This window comes from Helianthus annuus, chromosome 4, assembly GCF_002127325.2.
Source record: "Helianthus annuus cultivar XRQ/B chromosome 4, HanXRQr2.0-SUNRISE, whole genome shotgun sequence".
Lineage (NCBI taxonomy): Eukaryota > Viridiplantae > Streptophyta > Magnoliopsida > Asterales > Asteraceae > Helianthus > Helianthus annuus.
In genome coordinates, this window is record NC_035436.2 from 24,662,564 (window position 1) to 24,680,247 (window position 17,684).

The 17,684-nt window shown below is 39.3% G+C and overlaps 1 long non-coding RNA gene across 1 annotated transcript; it reads left to right on the forward strand.

Annotated features, from left to right (window-relative positions):
* Nucleotides 1-339: 339 nt before the first annotated feature.
* On the forward strand, nt 340-10,551 carry LOC110934453. The gene is made up of 3 exons (XR_002588356.1): nt 340-428; nt 9,895-9,962; nt 10,487-10,551. It is a non-coding gene; the product is annotated as an uncharacterized LOC110934453 (long non-coding RNA).
* Nucleotides 10,552-17,684: the final 7,133 nt, after the last annotated feature.

Consider the following 17,684-nt stretch of genomic DNA (forward strand, 5'->3'; position numbering starts at 1 on the left):
AATAGTTAATCCTAATATTAAATAAGAAGTGAATAAAAGCTTTTAATGAAATGAAATTTGTAAAAGTCCGAGTAACGGGACTTAAAATAAAAACGGGTTATGACTTCCCGAACCCGTTAAGTTAACTAGGAATATTAAACCTAGTTAATAAGTGGGAATATTATTGAAAATAATTAGGTTGTGACCTAATTAATAACTAACCAAACACGAGGGACCAAAGCCGGGTAACTTGAAAATGGAATTATAACTTAAAAATATAACACAACACACACACTAGATGTGTGTGTGCGTGCGTGAAGTAGTCCAGGAGAAGGAGCAAGAGCTCCAAAACCCTAGCTCCAACAATCTCAACAAATTGAAGCTCAAATCAAGACCCAAATTGATGCATGAACACATATAAATGATCACCTAGTCGTGGGGATCACAAGGTATGTCGAACTTTATGATTTGGTGATACTTTGAGATTATGATGAACAATCATAATCGAAATTCTAGAATGAATATTGAATCTATGAGTGTTATTGTGATGAAATCTTCGTTTAGAAACAAACCCTAGTTGAAAACTTGATGAATTGAGGCCCAAACTAGGGATTTGATAATTACCCTATCATGTGTTAAATGGGTTTTGTAGAAATATGGTGAACACTCGAATTAAGATGCTAAATGGATGAACCTTGATGTTGTGATGCTAGTTCTAGGTGTAGTTCATGTACACTAGACATAGAGGCATGATTTTGATACTAAAACTTGGTTAAAATGATGAACATGAGTAGAGAAAATATGCTTGTAAATCTCGCCTACAAGGTGTTTGTTAAAATGCCCGAATGAATATTGAAAAGAGGATTTTATGAAAGAAATGCGTAATTGGCTAGTTTGACTAATTACGTGAAATATGGGTTAAAACGGATTCTAATCATAACGATGACTTAACTTAATTATGCCTATTGGATAATTAAGAGTAGTTGACTCCTAAAAGTCAAATTAACCAATGATGATATCGAATAGTAGTTTTGGCATGAAATCCGTAAAATGAAATAGTCATAAGTAAAGGTGACTAATCTAATCATCTTACGGATTATAATAATAGTTTGTGTCACACCCCCAAATTACCACCTAGGGCGTGTCCCTAATGGAGGTGTAACGATTCAACAAAGAGCCACCAATCATATCAAACACAAGTTATAATGTATAAAAATACCCCAATTGTAACGTTTCAAAAGTTTAACCAAAACCAAAGTATTGAGCGGAAGCATAAAAGTATAAATGTATAAATGTGTCGAAACCCAATCAATATAAATGTTTATCATGACCATAACCACTCCAGCAGCATCAGACAGCAAGTTCCCAAGTTCCTTCTGTAATTACCTACAAGCACGTAAACAAGTGTGTCAGACTACGCTGGTGAGTTCAAGGTTTGTGTTTGTTTACCAAGTTGTGTTACCGATCATGTTAGTAAAACAGTTTACAAAATGATATGTTGCTTGTTGTTATGATGTTTGACGTTTTGATGTTTTGATGTTGTTATTACTCGAGTACCGAATGGCCATATGATATGTGATTGCCAACCCCAATGCCTCTATCAAAGCATTGGTCATGTTTTAAGGTAATTAGTTCACGCCCGTTCCCTTTGAACGTCGTGAGGGTGCCAAACCTAATAGCGCTATCAACTAATAACCCCCGTTGCCCTACAAGCAACGTGCCGGTAGATGTAGTGGTCTTACAATGATAGAAAAACTGAGTACAATAACCAACATCCCATTACCCATGCATTCCTCATCGGAACGTTACCCGTTATCACTACACTAGGATCCATGCTTGAGAAAAGAGCAATGAACTCACCTTTGGTTTGCTCGGTAAGATTAATTATTCGTTTAACAGAAATGATCAATCGAATCCTACGATGGTTTTTACATAACAGTTAGTTCACATACAAGCTTAGCGCATATTGTTTCACATGTATTCATAAGACAGTACATTAACATTAAACAGGTTGTGCAAGTCGTATCAGTCAATCAACAGTGTCCATGTCTCACATAGGCATTTATTAACTCATGTCATCTACGTTGTTACACACGTAAATCACCAACACTACTCAACACATTGCAACTACTCGCGTCCTGTTCATATTACCATTTCCCTAGCCAACGTGATTTAGCTTATCATGCATAACATAACCTTCTGACTACCACTGCGAGCTCACAAGAACTACATGATACTTGCAATTACATACATGCGTGTGAGTAGCCCATAGGGCCCAAGTTCAGTTTATTCTCAACAATATATTAATTCTAGTTCCACACTTTGAGTTATAACAGTCAACTATGCTTCGACCCACAACAGCCCACTAGTACCTCCCAGGCTCCCGACTCGCCATGGTACGGTCCAAACAACATTGAAGTGGGCCTGTTGTCTGCCGAGCCCAAGTGCTCCTGTGAAGCCCGATTGTTTTGCTTACTGTTATTACTAAACTAATGTTTATTCAATATATAGGAGAATAGTAATTATTATATCTTGTTTTCATGTTTTTACACTGATCAAATCATTTGATTTTTAAAAGTTATTGATCATACAAGCCGCCCCCCCATTGGACCTTTGCTCGGTCCACTAAGCAATCAACACATGGGCCACTCTACTCAACTCATCAAGATGTCACATGCATATTATAAACACACTGGCCGAAACTGTTAATGCCTATTCATACCCATTAGACCGTTTACTTCATGGACCACTCCATTGGGCCGTCACAACCGATTACCAACCCAAGCACACATCCCTACGGCTACAACATGGTTCATCATAATAGAACTCTAGGCCACATAGTTCAACGCCCCATTGGGCCTTTGTTTGGTCCCTTTATTGCATGACAACACATACGATTAATTATTTGTTTGGGGCATAGTTCAACACATATTTCAAATGATATATAACCTACACAATTAATTATTAGCAATCACCAAGCCGCCCCCATTGGACCTTCATTCGGTCCACTAGCTGACCCACACATCATAAAGATTACATGTAGTTATTCAGCAAACAATATTTAAAAGCAAATGTCATGCACACACAATTGACTTAGTCTACTGCCCATGTACAATTAAAACTATTGGACCGCATCTTTTCCATTAATGCCCTACCCCATCGATTACTACCCATGTGTTTTTGACAATCCAAACCATTCACAGTAGCCACTAAATCTAATTGGATGATTAATCGGTGATCACATGACAACTACATGACCTAACATCATCAACATGATCACAACTAACTGCCCATATTACGTGTATTCTTAGTTCAACTTTATTACTTGAACAACTTTATTAAATGAATATGCGGCCATGCTTGTCATCATGCCATATAAACGGATATTATCAATCAACCAAGTTCAATAAACATAATAAGATACTAACCGGAAGCCTGATCAAACAAGATGTAAACTCGAAGGGGGGGTAGATCTCCTGCGTCCGATGCGAATCAAGGAAGAGGAGGGGAGGGGTTTCCTGCTGCCGTAGGTAGATTTGAGAGAGAGATATAAAGTAGAGTTTGTTACGGTTTTAAGCTAGATCGGATTAGATTTAGATTACAATACGTATGGGGTGTTGGGCTGGATAACTAATTAACAAGGATGTTGGGGCCGGTGGGTCATTTAGCCGGACATGGGCTCAAGCCCAAGTGAACAGTATAAGTAAGCAGTATATATATGCGATAATATGTGGATTAAGTGGGCTGATAGATTTTTAGTTAATACACAAATGGGCCGATAGATTGTTGCCAAGTCGCGTGGGCCGAAGATAAGCCCAAACAACTATGTGATTTGATTCGTATGGGCCGGACTAGGTTGCATGTTTAACCCGTTTAACAAAGCAAAGATCATGAAAGAGAAATAGCGCGGAATCAAGATTACAAACTAACCTCGGAAGTTCGGGTTGTCACATCATCCCCAACTTGAAAGAAATTTCGTCCCGAAATTTGGCAAGTAAGCATTGAGGAGTGAAGTGAGGAAATCAAGATTGCTGCGGATTTTGCTCAGTTGTGACATCATCCCCAACTTGAAAGAAATTTCGTCCCGAAATTTAGCAAACAGTCGCTGAGGAAGCTAGTTTTGTTAAGCGTTTTCGCGGGGTGTCACAACATCCCCTACTTGAAAGAATTTTCATCCCGAAAATTGATCTAAAACAATGGCCTGAAGTGAGTTCCGACGAACTCGATCTATAGATACTTTACAACACCTGGGGGCTAATCTTGTGATCGGTGAAAATCATGGTATGGTGGTTAGCGTTTTGTTATATCGGTTGCCAATCAAAGAAACAGGGAATTAATGAGGTTCGTACGAAGATTCGAGCGAAACAGGGGTCCATTAAACATCCGAAGGATTTGGCCAGCAAATTTGTTGTCAAGAAGTAATTTCCAGTAGTGGTGCATGGCGGCATGGCACAACAGGGTGGTTCGTCACATTGCGGTCGCGCGAGTGTATCATTTGTCCAAGACAGAGTTTGGTGGGTAAAGGTTAGTGTTGCAAAACGACATACGCGTGTAACTGTGACTGCTTCACTTCTAGCGGCGATGACAAGTGCAAGTGATAAGGTTCGTCTACAGGGATGCGTGGGTATAGTTCTCCTAATCCCGTGTTCGTTCGGAAATTCCATTCTAGCGATGCCTTCACATGGTTAGCTCTATTGAAACAAGGGTGCACTGAAGGCCCTTGTGATCGGTCTAATTGGTGCCTTCGGTACCGTCCAAGCAATGCCTCCCACTTAAATCCAATGACCACGGTTTCCACCGGAGGTTGTAGGTCGTACAGTTCCTCTCCGTAACACCATCATGGTATATCGCTGGATCATCGGTACCCTCGGATAGAAGCGATGCTTCGCGTGTTGTAGGGTTGGGTTTCAAAAGCTGTAAGGACGTTCTCCGATTTTATTTCTCAGGAATTCACCGCTCCCCGCTATGCTAAGGAGGTTGAAGTTGCGAAACCTTCAAAAATCCTATGATGAAGCTGTGATAGTATCTAGCAAACCTAAGGGATTTCTGTTTCCCATAAGGAATCTGAAATTGCATAAGGTCAATCTGAAATTCCGCCTAACGATGTGGAAGTAAACCAGCTCACCCTTCAGGAGGCATGTCAGAAAATTCATGGATAAGTGGAAGACACTCGATCTTCCTTTCTTAAAGCGGCAAATCGGTGACAAGAGTTAGTATGGCAGGGTAGCCCTTCCGTAGACACTTCTGGGCTTTCATGACTGTGACAATGCCAACAACGGCACCACTACGATGATCTTAAACTGATAAGGATTCCCCACTGGGGAGAGGGGACGCACGATTTTCTGATTGCAGAGAATTTTCCGCTTGATACCTAGATAACCAAGTCCATGTCAACGACCATGTCAAAACTTACAAGAGTGTCGCATCAACCAATAGACACCGGATAGTACAAAGGCCAGCGAGAGGTTTACCATAATTAAGGTAACTGTCGTAGAGTCAAAGATGTGACTCTTGTGGTGCAAGGGTAAAAAGAGGTAAGGTGACGACTCAGTACAAGAAATATCCCTTAAACGATAAAATAAGAAATCCATTCAAATTAAACCATATAAGTCACTACATCGAATATTCGCAAAAGTTTTAATCACCATGATTGTTTATACGAAAACAACTGAAAGAAAAATAACTAGATAAACGATTGAAAGACGAGTCAGTCGTCCACGCCACCATCCCCGAGGTCACTACCATCATCATCGTCTCCGTCATTATCCGAGACCTCCTCTGGCTCTTCTTCCTCCTCTTCCGGCTCTTCATCAGACCCTTCCGCCTCTGGTTCGGGAGGTGCCGGGACTGGGGCTGGCTCGGGTTCAGGTGCGAAGCGGGCTTCCTCCAACTGATGGACCCTCCAATCCATCATACCTATCCTTTCGGCATGCGAGTTAAGCCTTTCATGATCCACTCGAGCGTCTCTCAGTATCAAACCTTGTACCTCACGCCCTTTTAGGGCTTCTGCCTTCAAGTCAGTAGTTCTCCTAGTAAGTTCCTGTATCTGCTTCTCTTGAGCTTCCAATCGCCCTCCTTGGGTATCAATCTTTCTTAGTAATTTCTGATTTTGCTCCATTAAGACTTGGTTTTGTTCTATTAGAATCCGGTTATAATCTCGGAGGGCCTTACTCACAGCCGACTCGGCCTGAGCGCTGAGGGAGTTAACTGGTAGTGCATGCGTAGGTCGGGAGGACGACTCCCCGCCCTGTGCGAGTCTCTTCCTATAAGCAGCACGCGTCTCCATCTGACGCGGGGGTGAGTGAGTAGCAGCGGGTGCCTTCCCTGGCGCCCGGGATTGGTCGGAAGATGCGGACGGTGTAGACATGCCTGTCGAGTTGATGACGTAACGCAAGTTAAACGAAAGAATGCACACTCTCAACGTTCCAAAAGAGGGTATTAACGCAGAAAGGAAAAAATGACAGAAAGAGTAAGCACACAAAGTTTCAATCAATAGTTGCTACGTCCGTTTCCTCGTCCACTCATGTTTCTATATATGGAAATGAACTAATTTAGGGGTCGAAAACGAGGAAAGTGTTCAGGTTTATCACGTTGAGAATGATTAACTACCATGTTCATACACAAACAGGGAAGAACCCCTCTTACACTCGTTAAGCCTCATTGGGATTTGCATGCACCACGCATTATTATTATGTGTGCACCCATGATAATAAGGCGGTTTGCATGCTCCTCTCGATGCTTCTTAACTTATGTTTGAAGTTTCTTCCACCCCAATCAATCACAGAATAAGCACTACTAACAAGATTAGAATTTACTAGATGCAAGTGTTATGTTACACCATCAATGTGTCATAATGCCTACCATGTCGTATCGTGCATGCTCTAAATACAGTTACGTTTACTAGGCATATAAAGCAGAAGCTAAGGAGGAACGAACCTTGCAGTCTGAAGCTGAGTGTCATGGTCATCGTTTGGATCAATTCGGTTATAGTCTGGTTTTATGAAAACGTTTTAAAACCGAGTTCTCTATAACCAGTGGCTCTGATACCAAACTGTCACACCCCCAAATTACCACCTAGGGCGTGTCCCTAATGGAGGTGTAACGATTCAACAAAGAGCCACCAATCATATCAAACACAAGTTATAATGTATAAAAATACCCCAATTGTAACGTTTAAAAAGTTTAACCAAAACCAAAGTATTGAGCGGAAGCATAAAAGTATAAATGTATAAATGTGTCGAAACCCAATCAATATAAATGTTTATCATGACCATAACCACTCCAGCAGCATCAGACAGCAAGTTCCCAAGTTCCTTCTGTAATTACCTACAAGCATGTAAACAAGTGTGTCAGACTACGCTGGTGAGTTCAAGGTTTGTGTTTGTTTACCAAGTTGTGTTACCGATCATGTTAGTAAAACAGTTTACAAAATGATATGTTGCTTGTTGTTATGATGTTTGACGTTTTGATGTTTTGATGTTGTTATTACTCGAGTACCGAATGGCCATATGATATGTGATTGCCAACCCCAATGCCTCTATCAAAGCATTGGTCATGTTTTAAGGTAATTAGTTCACGCCCGTTCCCTTTGAACGTCGTGAGGGTGCCAAACCTAATAGCGCTATCAACTAATAACCCCCGTTGCCCTACAAGCAACGTGCCGGTAGATGTAGTGGTCTTACAATGATAGAAAAACTGAGTACAATAACCAACATCCCATTACCCATGCATTCCTCATCGGAACGTTACCCGTTATCACTACACTGGGATCCATGCTTGAGAAAAGAGCAATGAACTCACCTTTGGTTTGCTCGGTAAGATTAATTATTCGTCTAACAGAAATGATCAATCGAATCCTACGATGGTTTTTACATAACAGTTAGTTCACATACAAGCTTAGCGCATATTGTTTCACATGTATTCATAAGACAGTACATTAACATTAAACAGGTTGTGCAAGTCGTATCAGTCAATCAACAGTGTCCATGTCTCACATAGGCATTTATTAACTCATGTCATCTACGTTGTTACACACGTAAATCACCAACACTACTCAACACATTGCAACTACTCGCGTCCTGTTCATATTACCATTTCCCTAGCCAACGTGATTTAGCTTATCATGCATAACATAACCTTCTGACTACCACTGCGAGCTCACAAGAACTACATGATACTTGCAATTACATACATGCGTGTGAGTAGCCCATAGGGCCCAAGTTCAGTTTATTCTCAACAATATATTAATTCTAGTTCCACACTTTGAGTTATAACAGTCAACTATGCTTCGACCCACAACAGCCCACTAGTACCTCCCAGGCTCCCGACTCGCCATGGTACGGTCCAAACAACATTGAAGTGGGCCTGTTGTCTGCCGAGCCCAAGTGCTCCTGTGAAGCCCGATTGTTTTGCTTACTGTTATTACTAAACTAATGTTTATTCAATATATAGGAGAATAGTAATTATTATATCTTTTTTTCATGTTTTTACACTGATCAAAACATTTGATTTTTAAAAGTTATTGATCACACAAGCCGCCCCCCCATTGGACCTTTGCTCGGTCCACTAAGCAATCAACACATGGGCCACTCTACTCAACTCATCAAGATGTCACATGCATATTATAAACACACTGGCCGAAACTGTTAATGCCTATTCATACCCATTAGACCGTTTACTTCATGGACCACTCCATTGGGCCGTCACAACCGATTACCAACCCAAGCACACATCCCTACGGCTACAACATGGTTCATCATAATAGAACTCTAGGCCACATAGTTCAACGCCCCATTGGGCCTTTGTTTGGTCCCTTTATTGCATGACAACACATACGATTAATTATTTGTTTGGGGCATAGTTCAACACATATTTCAAATGATATATAACCTACACAATTAATTATTAGCAATCACCAAGCCGCCCCCATTGGACCTTCATTCGGTCCACTAGCTGACCCACACATCATAAAGATTACATGTAGTTATTCAGCAAACAATATTTAAAAGCAAATGTCATGCACACACAATTGACTTAGTCTACTGCCCATGTACAATTAAAACTATTGGACCGCATCTTTTCCATTAATGCCCTACCCCATCGATTACTACCCATGTGTTTTTGACAATCCAAACCATTCACAGTAGCCACTAAATCTAATTGGATGATTAATCGGTGATCACATGACAACTACATGACCTAACATCATCAACATGATCACAACTAACTGCCCATATTACGTGTATTCTTAGTTCAACTTTATTACTTGAACAACTTTATTAAATGAATATGCGGCCATGCTTGTCATCATGCCATATAAACGGATATTATCAATCAACCAAGTTCAATAAACATAATAAGATACTAACCGGAAGCCTGATCAAACAAGATGTAAACTCGAAGGGGGGGTAGATCTCCTGCGTCCGATGCGAATCAAGGAAGAGGAGGGGAGGGGTTTCCTGCTGCCGTAGGTAGATTTGAGAGAGAGATATAAAGTAGAGTTTGTTACGGTTTTAAGCTAGATCGGATTAGATTTAGATTACAATACGTATGGGGTGTTGGGCTGGATAACTAATTAACAAGGATGTTGGGGCCGGTGGGTCATTTAGCCGGACATGGGCTCAAGCCCAAGTGAACAGTATAAGTAAGCAGTATATATATGCGATAATATGTGGATTAAGTGGGCTGATAGATTTTTAGTTAATACACAAATGGGCCGATAGATTGTTGCCAAGTCGCGTGGGCCGAAGATAAGCCCAAACAACTATGTGATTTGATTCGTATGGGCCGGACTAGGTTGCATGTTTAACCCGTTTAACAAAGCAAAGATCATGAAAGAGAAATAGCGCGGAATCAAGATTACAAACTAACCTCGGAAGTTCGGGTTGTCACAGTTTGACACTCTCTACAAGCTAGGTGGAGGCTTGGGAAAGAAGCGGTCAAACGAATCAAGCACGAGAAGAAAAAGCGTATTCGGGTGCGAGGTAAGTATGGCTTACACTAGTTTTGTATTTTAGAATATCCTCTTATCGTATTAGTTACGAATAAGATAAATACATAATTGCGGTATGATGTTCCGGCGTGTAGACGCACGGAACAAGTTGGACAAGCATGACAAGAAACCATGTTGATGGTTTAGAAAAGACTTAAAATCAGTAATTCGATTATTTTATGATAAATGGAAAATGAAACGTTGGAATGGTTGCCTTATAGGGTAAACCAAAACAAACAATAAGGGTAAAACGGTAAATTGGTCACGCATTGACCATAACTATTGATTTTGTATGGCACCGTATGACGTAAGCTATGATAGGCTAAAAAGCGTTAGGGAACGATCAATAGGTGAAATGACCGCACGGTGTAAACCGGAGCGAGTCGTATAGATGAGTTGGTAATAATTGCCATCTCGTCAACCTAACCGGTCACTTAGACCAAACGGGTCAAAAGGTAAAGATATCACCTCTTGACAATAACGACTAATGATTATTGTCGAGTTATATTATTTCAGGAGTAAATGTGAAATGGGTATTAGCAACGCCATGGATTAGCGGTTATAAAAGCAAGGTATTAAAAAACGGGTTGACATATTGACCCGCGCCAGGTATGTGAAACAGGGTAACACTCATTTAGAATATGTGGTTCAACGAGTGCTAATAGAAGTCAAAATGAACATTTGGTTACTTGATAAGTAAACCAAATGTTTAATATAGTGAACATTGCGTTGGGAAGCTTAATGACTTTTCAAACAAAATCATAAGTTAAAAGAGGGATTTCGGGTCAAATATACTTCCAAAAGTCCTTCATCGTAAATGATTGGCTAAACGGACTAAAACGCCCTTATAAGCTAAATTGGACAAACTACCTTTAAAGGTAGTTTTGAAACGAGTTTTACGATCAAGTAAGTAATTGAAATAAGTATTAAGTCGCAAAAGATGTAAACCTTTGGTCAAATGACTCTATACGAGTCTTTGTCGTAAATTTAGTAATCCGACGAGAAAAACTCGGATTATTTAGATTTCCCCCTCAAGTCCACCACAAATAAGTTTGTGGTGGAAGATCACTTGATAAGAAATGTTGTATGATAATGCTAGAAATGAATGAGAGCGTTTCATGATCAAAATATGCATAAACACCCTTAACGGGTCAAAATATGCATAGGAGCGTAAATGGGTTTAAGATACGTAAGGAACCCGCGACTTGAACCTAATATGATAGGAATTATTGAAATTATGATTACCGTGAGAATAAGGATCAAACAAACATGTTTCGTTTGATAAAAACATGAATGGGTCAAAATTGCGGCAAATTGGAAAAGCTGGATGCAGAGTCCACCGTAAATTACGGTGCCACCGTAATTTACGGTGGAGATGAAAGTCTTACGGTAGCCCCCTACTGGTTTACGGTAGGGGCATGTAAAACCAGTGGCCACCGTAAATTACGGTGCCACCGTAATTTACGGTGGAGGTCAGGTTGAAATTGTTGTTTTGTTATCAATTGTTTCTCGAACCCGTTTAGACACGTTTAAAACCCTGTATGACTAAGCATTTCATGTTTATGAAATGTAGGTACACTTTGGGATGCCGGAAGACGATCAAACTGAAGAACCGAACACAATAAAGACTCATGCTTCCGCACATTGCCTCGTTGTAAATTTTAACGACGAACCCAATCACGTTCATGGAATAGCTTATGAATTGTAAAAGTTTTAATTTACTCGGAATTGTCTAAGGATACATAACACTAAATACATGTCTGTTTTCGTAATTTATACGAAAACCTTTAAAATAATAACTAGAGTGTTACAAGTTGGTAATCAGAGCTCATGGTTAAAGAGTAAGGTGTGTTCGGTTCGAGGCTTGATCGCAAATCCGGTAAGCGTATGTATGTTAATCGTTTAGTGTATTAAAGTGTTGTAAACAACACATAGGGTTATCGTGAAATACACGTTACCCCAAATTAAATGATAGAAATGGTTAACAACATTTCGTGCGTTGACACATATAGTACAAAAGCCTTGTACTATGATACGGGCATTTAGTAAAGTTGACATTACTAACTTTGTGAATGTCTTGATTGAAGGACACTTACATTTAAAGATGGCAAAGGTTAAACAAATCTAACTTGCAAACTCTCTAGTGTGTGTGTGTGTGTTTTGATAGAATGCTCTCAACTCACTATGTGTGCATCTATCTCACTAGTCTCTCAAGTCTCTTGTCTTGTCTCTAGCTAACACAACACACTACATGGGTATTTATACCCACACACAGCAGGTCTGGTCAAAGGATTAGACAGACTGTCCGAAGGACTATCTGTCGACCACAATTTCCATCGAAGGATCCATATGTACTTCGAAGGATAGCATATCCTTCGAAGTCCATCAGTATCCTTCGTGGTTTATCTTTCGAGCCAATCGAAGGATAGACATAATCCTTCGATTGCTCATCCTTCGACTCAGACACTTCACATAATATATTTCTAACTGTTGCGCCAGGTCAAACCAGGAGGACGGTTGACTTGGTCAACTTACAGGACTGACTAGGACATCGTTTACATATAGACCGAATACAGACAAAGTACAGACATAAGTGCATCAACAGGAACAGTCCAAGGCATGACAAGAGGAACATGCCCATCAAGGACTAAATCGCGTAACGACCGCGAACAAGGCTAATGGCAAGAGAAGCCCGTTAGGGCAAGCATTATCAGGTGCACGTTTTAAATCATTGCATAAATAGTAATATGCAACAGATATGTAGAAATTGAAAGTTGCATATGTAGATTGAAAACTTGGAAAGACCTGAATAGAAAACCTATCCGGGATATTGTTTCCAAGAAAAACAGATAGAGGTATTACTTACATAGGGCGTGATGTGAAAACTGTAAAAAGGTCATGCGTGTCATGTGTTAATCGCTTACTCTGGCCAAGTAAGTAGCGGCATATGATACCATGAACTTCTTATGGCGGACACGTTTACATCCGATGTAGTAAGGGCAGGGTGAATGGGACTAATTGAAAAGTACCCAAATGAATCAGATAAGCAAAATATTTGATAATAATGTAAACGCACAACCAAGTGACGGGAGCGTATTACATTAGGATAAAGAGCCCGGGTGATGGGACAAACAAGCATGTAAAATGATTTGGACAAGTATTGGGAGGGAGTGTACTTACACTCGAACCCAGAAAACATCAAGCATGTAAAATGATTTAGACAAGTATTAGGAGGGAGTGTACTTACACTCCAACCCAGAAAACATCAAGCATGTAAAATGATTTAGACAAGTATTGGGAGGGAGTGTACTTACACTCGAACCCAGAAAACATCAAGCATGTACAACGATTTAGACAAATATTGGGAGGGAGTGATACTTACACTCGAACCCGGAGAATGTAAACATGTAAGATGAGTTAGATATGCATTGGGAGGGGGTGTACTTACACTCGAACCCGGAAAATGCAAATATGTTCCTTAACGGGTCATTTTTGTAAAACGTCGAACTTAAAGATAAAGTCAGAATATAAAAAAAAACCGAAGCGAGGTCTTAATGCATACCGGGAGGGTTGCAATAATAACAATTTCGGTAAAACACCCGGTGGATGGGTAAGAATTAAACACACGCGTAAACCAAGAGACGTGAACGCGGTTTGAAAGATCAAAGTAACGTGGATTACGAGTTATGACTATAAAATCTCGTATATTGAAATTGTGAGTAAATATGTTCAACTATTCGAAGTCGAATGGGTCGAATAAAGAATAAAGTTGATTGTTTATAAGTGATGGATTTCACATTAATAGGTCAAACATGTTGAATACAATATAACGCCGAATGGCACAAATGAGTACTAGCCAGATAAAGGTAGTGTTAAATGCAAGAGAATAATGAGCCCGGCAATGGGACATAATCAAACACGAATGTATGTAAACAGGATAATGGTGAGCATAAGATAAACCGACGCATAAATGACGTGAGAAATCATAAAGTCGGAAAATGTGCCCGAAAAGAAACGAATGTGGCCTTAGACTACGGTCAAGGTCAAAGATAATATCAAAACGATAATAAATGATGTTAAGCAAAAACATGGTGCCTTAACGCCGTATGCGTATATAAATGTATACACATTTGAAGGAAGACTCGAATAAAAGATGATCTACGGGATCATCATAACCTACGAGGTATTAATTAGAGCAAAAGGTCTACGGGGCCAAAACGACCCACGGGTCATGATTGGAAAGAAGTTAAAAGGACTTCGCCTTAAAGAGGTGAATGTCTAATCAAAAAAAAAAAAAAAATAATAATAGCCCATAAGGCTAAGTGATAAACCTACGGGTTAGATGGAATAAAGCAAGGAAACCAGTTAAGAATCCCCGCATAAAAAACTAAGACTGTAAAGGATTAAATTACGTACTGTCAATATCCCGGTATGGATGATTGACACAAGATAAAGAAAAGATCCTAAAACTAAAACTTCGGTTTTAGTAAGAAATAATGTTCTTACATACATAAATTCTGATAGGAATTTAAATAGTAAGCATGAAAGATACAAGTCTTGACACTGATAGGCGCAAGATGATATATTCGAAAGGTGATATTCTCAAAAATGAAAGGTTGATGTAAATTAAACATGATGTAACACAATCACGGTCAAGAAATGTAATGTGAAGTAGAATCACAATATGACCAAGCAAGCGGTAAAAAGGAACTGGACAAATAAGTCTAGTTAGTGAGACCAGTTAAGGTCAACAATTCAAGTCAAGAAATTTGGTTTGCTCGAAAACGGCGGGATCGGTATAGCTGAACCGAATAGATAAATTTGAAAACAAAAGAATTCGTTGCTAAAAGTGAAATATTTCACTAAAGACCTTTAAACGGGTCAAAGTAACGGATCCACAAAAAATTCGATAGGATATGAAAGCAAGGAATATCGCTAAGTTAATTAAACTAGTGGAAATAACGAGATTACGTTATTCCCAGTCGCATTATGTCATGTAAGATACATAGATGATTTATAACCAAAAGAGTATTACCATACTTTTCTGGTAATACTAACAATCGGTTAAGATAGGAAAAATGCTTAATTGATTATCGAGAGCAAATGCATGGAGTTAAACTCGATAAATTATGTAAGAAAAGGTTTCGAGGACGAAACCTCTTTAAGGGGGGTAGACTTGTAACACCCCGAAAACGGGTTTGGTAATCAAACCCTGTTAGCACTAAAAGACGGGTAAAATACCGTTAGCGGTAAAACTTACCCGGTAAATATTAGGATTTTAAATAGTTAATCCTAATATTAAATAAGAAGTGAATAAAAGCTTTTAATGAAATGAAATTTGTAAAAGTCCGAGTAACGGGACTTAAAATAAAAACGGGTTATGACTTCCCGAACCCGTTAAGTTAACTAGGAATATTAAACCTAGTTAATAAGTGGGAATATTATTGAAAATAATTAGGTTGTGACCTAATTAATAACTAACCAAACACGAGGGACCAAAGCCGGGTAACTTGAAAATGGAATTATAACTTAAAAATATAACACAACACACACACTAGATGTGTGTGTGCGTGCGTGAAGTAGTCCAGGAGAAGGAGCAAGAGCTCCAAAACCCTAGCTCCAACAATCTCAACAAATTGAAGCTCAAATCAAGACCCAAATTGATGCATGAACACATATAAATGATCACCTAGTCGTGGGGATCACAAGGTATGTCGAACTTTATGATTTGGTGATACTTTGAGATTATGATGAACAATCATAATCGAAATTCTAGAATGAATATTGAATCTATGAGTGTTATTGTGATGAAATCTTCGTTTAGAAACAAACCCTAGTTGAAAACTTGATGAATTGAGGCCCAAACTAGGGATTTGATAATTACCCTATCATGTGTTAAATGGGTTTTGTAGAAATATGGTGAACACTCGAATTAAGATGCTAAATGGATGAACCTTGATGTTGTGATGCTAGTTCTAGGTGTAGTTCATGTACACTAGACATAGAGGCATGATTTTGATACTAAAACTTGGTTAAAATGATGAACATGAGTAGAGAAAATATGCTTGTAAATCTCGCCTACAAGGTGTTTGTTAAAATGCCCGAATGAATATTGAAAAGAGGATTTTATGAAAGAAATGCGTAATTGGCTAGTTTGACTAATTACGTGAAATATGGGTTAAAACGGATTCTAATCATAACGATGACTTAACTTAATTATGCCTATTGGATAATTAAGAGTAGTTGACTCCTAAAAGTCAAATTAACCAATGATGATATCGAATAGTAGTTTTGGCATGAAATCCGTAAAATGAAATAGTCATAAGTAAAGGTGACTAATCTAATCATCTTACGGATTATAATAATAGTTTGACACTCTCTACAAGCTAGGTGGAGGCTTGGGAAAGAAGCGGTCAAACGAATCAAGCACGAGAAGAAAAAGCGTATTCGGGTGCGAGGTAAGTATGGCTTACACTAGTCTTGTATTTTAGAATATCCTCTTATCGTATTAGTTACGAATAAGATAAATACATAATTGCGGTATGATGTTCCGGCGTGTAGATGCACGGAACAAGTTGGACAAGCATGACAAGAAACCATGTTGATGGTTTAGAAAAGACTTAAAATCAGTAATTCGATTATTTTATGATAAATGGAAAATGAAACGTTGGAATGGTTGCCTTATAGGGTAAACCAAAACAAACAATAAGGGTAAAACGGTAAATTGGTCACGCGTTGACCATAACTATTGATTTTGTATGGCACCGTATGACGTAAGCTATGATAGGCTAAAAAGCGTTAGGGAACGATCAATAGGTGAAATGACCGCACGGTGTAAACCGGAGCGAGTCGTATAGATGAGTTGGTAATAATTGCCATCTCGTCAACCTAACCGGTCACTTAGACCAAACGGGTCAAAAGGTGAAGATATCACCTCTTGACAATAACGACTAATGATTATTGTCGAGTTATATTATTTCAGGAGTAAATGTGAAATTGTTAGTGCACCTACGTCTGCTGACTACGTCTTCCATCGAGTCTTGAAGCTGAACAGAATGGAAATGGCACGGAATCCTAGAAATAGTGATTTGTATAGGATTGTTTATGTTTACATGTTCTAGGACCGCTTTTGTGTCATATCTAGTCTAGGACCGCTTTTATGTACACTTCTAGGACCACTCTTATGTCATGATCATGGACCCCTTTTGTGTCATGATCTTGGACCCCTTTTACGGCAAGTTGGTGAACCACTCATACGGACATGCCGTATAAGCGGTTCCAGAAGTGTATAAATAGGTCATAAGAGTGGTTCCAAAGATAGTTACAAACACATAGTTAGAGGTGAATTGTTCCGGTAAGCCACGAAGTGCTGCCGAAGTGCTGTAAAACATTGTAATCGAGTTCAATAGCAATACAACAGCAAGATTAAAGTGAATTCAGCGTCAAGTGCACCGAATTATTAGTTTCCGCCTCTTAATTCGGATACGAACTTCTCTGAACGACTCAAACAGGTCGGTATTCGATCCTACAACTGGTATCAGAGCTTCAGGAGGAGGAGTTTCATTGAAATTTGCTGGATTTCGTCACATTTTCTTCTTCTACACCTTCTTTCTTACGTCAGACCAAGATTTCACGGTCCGTTTTGGCTGATTTTTGGATATGTGGTGCGCGTATACATGATCTAAAACCCTACCAAGTTTCAGCTCGAAACTCC